General features: G+C 36.8%; 1 pseudogene; it reads right to left on the reverse strand.

Moving 5' to 3' along the window:
- LOC101640578 overlaps positions 1 to 9,100 on the reverse strand; it is a 67,322-nt pseudogene extending 58,222 nt beyond the window's left edge.
- Between the last annotated feature and the right edge of the window lie 2,005 nt (positions 9,101 to 11,105).

Here is an 11,105-nt window from a genome sequence, read left to right on the forward strand (position 1 = left end):
CCTCTATAAATGCCCTTTGCCTCCCAGCTCTTTCCTCTATTTCCCTTGACTTTCCTCCTGTCCCACTATCATGCTCAGTCCCCACCAGGGTTTCAGCTACATTTTCAAAGTTCGTAAAACTAAGTATTGCCATCCTTCTCTCTAAGGAACATTCTAGCTGTGCTTCTTCGAGATATATCAGTGTGTCCTTTGAGCAGTCAACGGTACTTTCAACATTCCTCTCCAGCACCACACTCCAAATTCTTCCATGGTCTTCCTTATTCAATGTCCAACTTCCACATGCTTTTACAGGCAATGGAAACTACCATAACTTGGGTCAGGTGCATCTTATTCTTCAAAGTAGCATCCTTGCTCTTCAATACTCTAAAGTTGTCTTGTGCAACAGACTTACCTAATAGAGCATCTGTTGATCTCTTGATTGCTGCTTCCATGAGCATTAATTGTGAATCCAAGCAAGACAAAATCCTTGAAAACTTCAATCTTTTCTCCATTTATCATGATATTACTGATTGCTCCAGTTGTGAGGATTGTTGTCTTTACATTGAATTTTAATCCATACTTAGGATTGCAATTCTTTATCAGAAAGTGCTCCAATCCCTCCTCACTTTCAGCAAGCAAGGTGACATCATCTGCATATCACAGGTTGTTAATAAATCTTCTAATCTGATGCCACATTTTTATTCATACTCATACAATCCAGCTTCTCTAATGATTTGCTCCGCATCCAGATTGAGAAAGTATGGTGAGAGGATACAACCCCGCTGTACACCTGTCTGGATTTTAAACCATACAGTATCCTTTGTTCTGTTTTCACAACTGCTTCTTGACCCATCTTCTGACCCATGTACACGTTCTGATTGAGCACAATGAAGTGTTCTAGAATTCCCACTCTTCTCCAGGTTATCCCTATTGTGTTATGGCCCACAGAGTTGGATACCTCAGCATATTCAATAGTATGTAGTAAAAAACTCTTCAATTTCTTCATCACTAGCTTTAGTGGTTGGTACATAAATTTAAATAATCTGTTCCACTAACTGGATTTCTTTTTGAGCATGGAGATATTATTCTATAACAAACAGGATTATACCTCCAGAAAGATACAGAAACTTTGTTTCACGATGAATGAAATGCCATTCCTCTTGAAGTTGTCATTCCCGGCATAGTAAAGCATATGATTGTCCTATTCAAAATGGCCAATACTAGGACTAAATACTTAAATGACTTCTTTGGGCTTCAAGAGTGGCCATGACTATTATACTGTGAAATGGAAAACCATCCTTGACCCATTGTTTCTATTCACTGACACAAACTGGGTGATGTTTCCACAGAAACAACAGTCACCTTTTCCAAAGAGCACAGTCGGTAAACAGATCAGCTCCCACATTTTAAAATCATTTTTATTTGCTTTAAACTATTTCTTCCCATCTTTATTGTCCCATTATTGGTAACAACAGAATATGGTTCTGTCAACAACAAAAAAAGAAAACTCAAAATGGCCAATTACAAAGTGTTATTTATATATTCTCACTATATCAACCCATTTCTGTTCTACCATAGTCCCCTCTCTCCCTCTTTTTGCTTGCTTATTGTGTTTAAAACTTAGAAATCTGATTTGTTTTGTCTGTTTTCAAGTTGGAGTAAATGCCTTTTTAAAGTATTTTATTACAACAGATGACAGGTATGCTTTATTCACTAAAGTTCTACTTTTTTTCAAATTAGGCTCCATAGTAAGCCTTATATGAGTATTGCTTATTGATAATCGTAGTAATAGGATTATATGTCACTGTTGCTGCTAAGTGTGTTAGGAAATAAATTTCAATAAAAATGTATTTGAAATTTTTAAAATGGCCATTACTGGTCCTGTTCAGCTCACTAATGCTTAGAATATTCATCTTTATGTGTTCCATTTAATTTATACAACTTCAAATTTTCCTAGATTCATACTTTACATATTTCACCTACTTATTACTAATGGATGCTTGCAACTGTTAAATTTCATTTTGAGTTATGTTCTATCAGTACATAAAAGTCTAGTTACCTTTGCTCCATTAAACTAAACTTTATTTTTATGAGTTAAGATCTATTCCAGTTGAATTTTGAGGGTCTTCTAATATTAAAGGTTCATCTTCTGGCACTATACAGTACAATATTTACTGATATTCATTAGTTTTTAGTGTCTAATACTTCAAAAGTAGACAGCTTATTATTTCTTCCTAGTTTGTTCTTAGTCTAAAAACTAAAACTTGGTTCACCATGGTTAATCCTGAGAGTGTTTCAAATACTGGTGGCATAGTATCACAGCAATATATATGCTGCAATTCAACAAGCTGACAGATGAATGATATATATATGTATATAACTGTATAGTATATATGTGTGTGTGTGTGTATACAGATATATATATATTTCACAGTAAAATAAGGATGGCCACTCTTGAAACCCAAATAAATTTTGTCAATTTTCATTTACATATATGTAAATTCTTATTCATGCTTCTAATTCCCCAGAAAGTGTTCTAAGTGTTATATAAAAGGAACTAATTTAAACACATATGGTAAAATATGATAAATATTGTTATCACCATTTTATTGATGAAGAAAGGGAGGCATGGTGATGCTCGGTAACTTGCCATGGAAGGATTGGGAGCAGAATCCACACAGTGGCTCTAGATTCCACCTGCACATCATACTTTGCTATGTGCTCTTCTTCTAAGACTGTTCCCATTGCATCTAATTTCTAGGAGACTAGCTAAGGCACCTCGGTCTCATCTGCACAGAAATGGATCTTAAACATCATATTCCAAGTCTGATAAGAAGACTAATTCTTTCTCTGGTATGGCATATTGTGAAATAGTTTTCAAAACCATCATAGTTAACCTTGAAGCATTTGGCCTCCTTATTGTGCTAACTTTAAAAATCAGGAACTTTGTTTGAAATAGTTTAGGAACTTATCACTTACTCAACAAGTTATAACAAAAATGAACGCAAAACTCAGGTGTGACTATGATATATAGGCTCTTTCCTTTGCACAGTTCTTTCTCTGGGAAACACTGTCCCTCGTTTCTTACTCCACACTTAAACCCACTGAGTTGGCTGCTCCTTTCTTTTTGCTTTCATCATAGTCTCCAAAGGCATGCACACAACACAACTCTTGCAACCACCTTCCCTGCCATCTGAGAAAATGAGCAGAAAGCATCGTCTTGTTTATCTTTATCAGTCTAATGCTACGTAAAAGCAGTGCTTGTAGTTAAAGTAATCAATAAACAATCAGTAGCACTGCAACTTAAACTCTATCGATAATAATTGGTTGATTTACTTAAAATTGAGGTACAGAGAAATGCCTCCCTTATATTAACTTTGTTTAGTACTTCCTTACAAAACAGTGAAGGAGGATTAGATGTGAACATGCCTAGCAATGAAAAATGCATTACTATAGGTTCTAGGGGGGCAATAGATATTGGTAAACAATACATACTTTTCACCCTCTCCTTCTACTTCATTTAGTTAAATTTTCTAAAAACCCAAGTACCTGAAAGAAGACACACTATAGTTGCTGGTGATAAAAAGTTTTTTGATGAGAACCGACACAATGATGACCTGAGCGACATTTTGATGGGTTGGCAAATGTATGTATGGTGCACACCAACTTATCAAGATTAATAGAAGTTATGGTAACCTTTTGACATCAGTGACTTGTTTATGATATTGTTATAAAATAAGACTTAAAAAGTGAAAGAAGCAATTAACTGTACTGAAGACTGATGAGAGATTTCATTAAGTCTGTTGATAATGAGGTGTGTGTACTAAAGAATTAGACTGCATCCCATTAGATGGCTGCCAAATTTCACTTGGAAACATTGTTTGCTTAGGAAAGACAGTGTGCTCCTTCTCTAGTACACAGATTAGATTTATTCGACCAGAATAAAAGACTCATTAACCAGGACACCGAGCTAAGTTTTCCTTGAATGACTTGCATGACTGCAAGTCCCATAGACTCTCCAAGAATCTATCAAACTAATCAGAGAAAATAGTGCTCAGAATTTCAATAGTAGGGAAGAAGAAAAGGAAAAGAATCTCTATGTCACTAACCTATATCTCTATATGATTCTCCCAAACCAAACCCACTTAACTGAGTCCATCCCAACGACCAGCGCACAGGGCTATGGAGGCTGTAAACACTCCTGAGAGCAGATAACCTCATCTTTCTCCCATGGAGTAGCTGATCATTTCTACTTGCTGGATTGTGGTTAGCAGCCCAGTGTATAACTACGTCTGCCCCCAGAGGTCCATTGTGTTATCCTTCGCTACCTTAAATTGGCAGCTGTATGACAGCAAGATTTTTTTTTAAGTTTTTCTTTTTTAAATCATTTTATTAGGGGTTCTTAGAGCTCTTATCACAATCCATCCATACATCCATTGTGTCAAGCACATTTGTGCATATGTTGCCATCATCATTTCCAAAGCATTTTCTTTCTACTTGAGCCCTTGTTATCATCTCATTTCCCCCTTATCCCACCCTTCCTCCCTCATAAACCCTTGATTTTTTTTTCATTTCTTACACCGACCAGCAGCAAGATTTAAAACCAAAAGGGATCATGAACTTGAACCTAGCGTAAAAAGGTCCAAACCAAATATAGAGAATATATAAAACATATGCGGGTGTTGCTGATTGACAATGAGGATATAGTCAACCTCTTGTCAGCTATGTCAACTACCCATGGGACTGCTATTTGACTCGAAATTCCTGTTTGCTTTCTTGCTTTCATTGTTAATTTATTCCATATGCAGCCTATAGGCAGGGAAGGAAATTCAAGGCTTACCTTTTAGGTCGGCAGTCATTTACTGAACTATTGACATTTCCTAAAGAGCCATTGGAGAAAACCATTGGAAAGTGCATGAATTCATGCACACATATTCATGGACATACTGGTATTACATATTTGTTGTTGTTAGTTGTCATCAAATCAGCTCCCACTCATCGTGACCTTGTAGATAATAGAACACAATATTGCCTGATCCTGAATCATCCTTGCCCACTGTGTAAATCTATCACATTTCTCATTCTCACTGATGCTGTACCATCTACTAAAAGATCTCTTTAAAATGTTCAACAGCAAAGATGTCACTTTGAGGGCAAAGATATACCTAACCCAAAATGTGGTATTTTAAACACCTCACCTGCACACAAAAGAACAATAAATGAGAAGGAATCGAAATCTTTACAGCATGGGGTTAGCTAAGAATCTGGAAGACACCAGGAACTGTCAAAAGAATTAAGAAATCGGTCTTGGTAGAAACAACCAGAATTCTCCTTAGAAGTGAGGATAGTGAGACTTCATTCCATCCTTTGGACATGTTATCAGGGGTCAACAGCCTGTGGGGGAAGTAGGAGAGTGAGTGCAAAGATAAAGACACTCAGCGAGACAGGCTGACACGGGGCTGGAAGAAGGGACTCTACCATGGCAATGACTGCCAGTTGACAAGGAGCTGAGAAACACTGGATTCTGCTCTACACAATGGGCTGTGGGCTGGAACCTAGCAAAAGCGCTCCTTTAGGCATCATGATGTCCTCTTCCAGTAATTCCTCTTTCCTAGTTATGTGCCCAAAGTAAGCGATACCAAACTTATTTTTTTAATTTGCTGAACATTTGGTTGCGCTTTGGGTGAAATTTTATATGGCAAGTTATTTTCCCCTTCAATGCTCTATACATTGTGACATTGTATAGACCTTGTGACATTGGCTGCGATCTCTGCACTGTGTTTACACTCTTTTCATGTCCATCTTGGACTCCCCATTTCCATGCATCCCGTTTTCATGCTTTTTTATGTCTTTTCATTTTGTTTTTAGGAACATAGGAACCGGCTGGCCTTGTGCATCTGGTTTTTCTAAGGCACACCTTCCTTACAGGTGTCAATGTTTATTCTATATGCTGAGAAATGACCTTCCCGAATGACTTCAGTTCCAAGTTAGAATGGTTTTCTGCAGTTTCTGTCAGACCAGTAGTCTATCTTTTTATTTATGAATTTAAGTCCTGTTCTACATTTCTTCCATTCTAACTAGAATCTCCTATTATGACCCTGGTCATAATGGGCTGTAGTGGTAGCTGGACATCATGTAGATTTTGGGGGCTTTGGCTAGAAGATGCTATGGTTTACGTAAGCCATTTGTCTTTTGAACTAATTGCTTCCTAGAGTGTTTGGTATTCTTTATTCTTCTTTGCTCTGTATAAGAAGGGGTCGTTACCTGTATCTTTGATGACTGCTCAAAAGTTTTTACCGATCCAAGACAACATTTAGCAAATTAGGAGATAGAACATTGTCCTTATGCTCTGTGTTATTCCAATTGATCTAATTGTCTCTCGAGAATAGGGCCCTTGTCCTTCAAGCTTAGAAATGTCAATAGCTGCGACCCTTGTGTGATCTTTTATACAAATTCACATAAATGTAAACAATTACAGCTTCGGAAGCTCTATGGAGAAGCCGACTGGGTTTTGCAGGGACTCTATGAGTCAGCGCTGATGCCATAGCAGTGATGTCTTCTTTGGTGGCATGCCTGTTCATGTCTTTGGCCCACTTTTAAGTTGACTTGTTTGTCTTTCTGATGTTGAGGTCCTACCATTTTCTATACCTCTTAGATATTAGATTATTGACATATTTGCCATTACCACCATTTTCCCCCATTCTATATAAGCATTTTACTTTTCTGGTGAACCTTTTTGATGAGCTTAAGTATTTACCTTTTAGAAAGTCTAGCTTACCTAGTTTAAGTGTTGCTAGTTGTGCATTTATTTGTTATGGTTTTATTGTTTATCCATACCATGCGTTGAAGCCACCCCTCTTTTCCTTAGGAACCAAGATCTTGCCATCATCCCCTTAAAAAGCATTCAGGTGGTTTTTCTGGCGATCCATGATGTGTTCAATATACGTTGCCAATACCACAACTCAAATACATCGTTCTCCTTTGTGTTTCCTTTTTATTGTTCAGTTTTCACATGCATATGAGGTTATTGGTTATTTAAAACAAAATCTCTTGAACATGTTATGTATGTTAAATTATTATTTATTGGTATTATAATTGGATATCAATGTATTGAGCTAAGAAGAAAATGTTCCACAGGAAGAGTAATGTGATTTTATGGGTTTACATGACAGCAATAAACATTCTTAAATCTGAATGTTAAAATGACCTTCAATCAAGTATTTTTTAAATAAATATCCATGTGTATATATAGATCTAAGTATATCAATATGTAGTGTATACACATATACTCATTTGTGTTCAGTCACTAGTAGGCATATTTGGGAAGAAAGAAAAATGTATAATGGATATAATCAAGCATATCCTATATGTCATTATATTCAGGACTTCAGTGAGCACATGTCATGTGGAATATGTGATTTCTTCATAATTCATTTAGTGGGAGAAGTCTTGCCACATTGCAACACGGTCCAGAACCCCAGCCAACCACGGCATCTGGCGTTCAGATGGAGACAAAGCCGTCTGTTCAACAAGAGCAGACAATCAGCCTGTGAGCCTGGTCAGACTGAATGAGAAATGATGGTATGACTGGACGAGTGTGCAGGCATAGAACTGTGTTAATAAAATGAAAATTCTCAGAGATTTTTTCCCTATAATTTTCCTATAATTCAACTTCAGCACCTATATAATTACCTAACTCAACATAAAAGTTAACAAGAGATCTTTGTCTATAGCTGTTATTTTAGACAGTATGTATTCTCATACATGCCTAAATTAAGGTTTGATTCCAATTAGAAATTAATAATAGAAATCCCCAGGACTCTTTAAACTTTTATTTCTTCATCTACCAAAATCACATAGCTTAAAATGTTGTTTTTTTTAACATTTTCTTTGGCATATAATTCACATAGGCTGCAATTGGTCAATCATATTAAGAAGAGTTGATCAATCATCACCACAATAAATATCAGAACATTTTCTTCTTAAACTCATTTTTGCTAGTCCCCCATTTCCTCACCACCTCCCATTCTATGCCCCCAACTCACTGCCATCTCATAGTGTGGTCTCATAGAGACCTATGGGAGCAGGTAGAATGGCCTCTGTGAGTTTCAGAGACCGTAACTCTTGAAGGGACTAACAAGCCCCAACCTTCTTCTCAGGAGTGACTGGTGGTATGGAACTGCTGACCTTCTGATTAGCAGCCCCATCCTTAACCACTGCACCACCAGGGCTCCTGGCTATGTCCCTAGGAAATTATTAATAATGATATTTTTAGATGAGACTATAGCAATGGAAACTATTTGACAAAAAAGATAACACCTGTGTGTTAAATGACCTGACTTTAAAAAAAAAACTTAGTGCTATTATTCAAGATATTTCAACAAGAATAAACAGACACCATTAGAACATAGAATGTGCATAAAGCAATTTGTAATATAACTTAAAAAATCGTTTTGAATTTGAGATGGAAACACACAACTAGTTCTACTCTTTGTGGGATGATGAATTTCTGGAAACAGGATGCAGTGCTTGATTTTAAATACTTAAACTATTACAAAGTATATGTTGTGATTATTAGGTACCATTGAGTTGGTTCCAACTTGTAACAACCGGTGTACAACCTGTAACACCCTGTGTACAACCTGCGCCAACTTGTAACAACCTGTGTACTACAGAACAAAATGCTGCCTGGTACCGTGTCATCCACACAGTTCTTGTTATGTTTCCCCCGGGTTGGCAGCACCGTGTTAATCCATTACAGGGCGAGGGTTCTTCTTTTGGGATGCTTGTCTACTTTACCGAGAATGATGTACTTTCCAGAGACTGATCTCTCTGGATAACCCTTCTAATGTTCTTCTAACTGCAGCCTTGTTACATTTATTTCTTGGCTTTTGTTTTAATTGTAACACTTTTATTGATATATAATTTACATATTGCACAATCCAATAATTAGAATATTTTTAAAAGATGATAAAATCAAAGAGCTTACTAGAAAATCTCAGGGGTCATCAGGGGACTGACAGTGGATTCATTTGGTGAGCTTCATAGCTATTTACCTCTGTATCTGCTAACCTGTGGCTCCCGCCACCTCTGCTTCATCAACTGCTGCCTGTTCATCCATTTTCACAAGTTAGCAGAAGCCTGACTTGAACCAGACTGTACATGCCCACTTCTACAATGGTGTGAGCCATTTCTCAATACAAATCTCTTTCTATATACAAACATACAAGTTTCACTGTTTTCGTGTCTCTAGAGAACCCAATCTAACACAATGACCAAGGCCATATTTTGCAACCATGTATCCTTTCTGTTTGTTTCAAACATTCCCATTCCAGTCCCCAGTAAGTGTAAATGCATCTTGAGTGCCTTCTTACTCATTTGCAGAATGGGAAGTTCATAGAACCCTTCAGGTTCTTCATCATTAGCTTTAGTACGTTTGAATAATAATTGCATTAACTGGACTTTCTTGTAAGTGTATAAATATCAACCTGTCAGACAGCATTGTACTTCAAGATTGATCAAAAAATGTTCTTTACACACCATTCATCTTGAATCTGTAATTTTTGGCCAATAAATGAGATGATTTTCTGACTCAAAGTCATTACACCTCACTAATGCCTAGAATATCAATGTTTATGTGCTCCATTTCATTTCAGAGACTTGCCAATTTCCCAAGATTCATACTTCTTACATTCCACATTCTGATTATGAATGACTGTTTGCAGCTGTTTCCTCTCATACAATGTTCAGTGGATAAATCCCCAGAAATAGATGGTCTATTTCTTTTTCCTAGTCTGCTCTTAATCTAGATGCACCACGAAAACCATCCCCATGGGCGACCTTGCTGGTATTTGAAATACCGGTGCCATAGCTATCAGCATCATCACAGTAGCCTGCAAACAACCACAGTGCAAGAGAACGACAGAAAAGTGGTAAACAAAGTGTGTGTACACCCACATATATGTATGTATACCTGTATACATATATATGCATACATATAAACACAAGTTCCAACAAGTTTGGCAGAAATTAATTTTTAAAATAATGGACTTGGAGAACATTATTCTGAGTTATGTCCATCAATCACAAAAGGATAAATATTTGTATGAGATCACCATTATAAAGAATAATTTAAGGCAAAAATTTCATACCAAAAGAAATAAACTTTGATGGTTATGGGGCTTGTCGTTAGAGGTGAAGCAATAAGCTAAAGGGTGGACAGGTGTTAAATTGAGTAAAGGGGAAATCAGCAATTTACAAGATGTAGAAGATAAATCAAAAGTGGGGCAGGGAAAGCTGTTGGGAGGTTTGATAAAACCCCCAAGTTGTTGAATATAAAAATGATTATCTGAAATATAAACCCTCACATAATTCTCAATAAAAAGATTATAGATGTTTTACTAATTTGTCAAAATCCAAAATCAAATATATATCATTTAATTCATCTATGAAATCTCCATCATAGATTGGGAAAACTATGAAGGGTTCTAAGAAGTTAGCTAAACCTTTACATAAAGTAGCATAGCTAGTTTATGGCTCCTGTCTTCTGCCTTCAAGTACAGGTTTTCCCCTTCATAAGCATGACTTCATCTCTTATGTCCAAACACAGAGAAGTCCACACCTGCTACACCTTCTAAAAAGGCCTTGGTGGCTCAAATGATTTGCAATCATGTACTAACCTAAAGGTTGGTAGTTCAAATCCAACCAGAGGATTGATGATTTGCTTCCTTAAAGACTATAGCCAAGAAAGCAAGACTAAATTGGTGGATTCGTCAGTCACAGGATACCTTACCTCTACACCAAAAACCTGAAAAACAAAGTGAAAGAGATAGAGATGATCTTACTGGAAACCTGAGCATTAAAGGAAAAGATAAAGAAGTAGATCCGATATTGATTAAAAGCAGAAATTCAACAAAAACAATGAATGAGGAGAGAGATTGCATGGAGGTGTCCTGCTAGCTGGCATGATGACAGTGTAGACATCTTGAGATAATTCAAGCAGTCTGCTCCTGTGAGATGGGCATGGGCAGATCTTCATGAGTTCCCAATAAGGCAGAGGCACAATGTAGACAGATATATAGTGAAACAGGATGGGCAAAATATATACCGATTTAAGGAAGGACAGT

Source organism: Echinops telfairi, unplaced genomic scaffold, assembly GCF_000313985.2.
Source record: "Echinops telfairi isolate 266 unplaced genomic scaffold, ASM31398v2 ScPeMD7_7468;HRSCAF=8506_0, whole genome shotgun sequence".
In the NCBI taxonomy this organism is placed as follows: domain Eukaryota; kingdom Metazoa; phylum Chordata; class Mammalia; order Afrosoricida; family Tenrecidae; genus Echinops; species Echinops telfairi.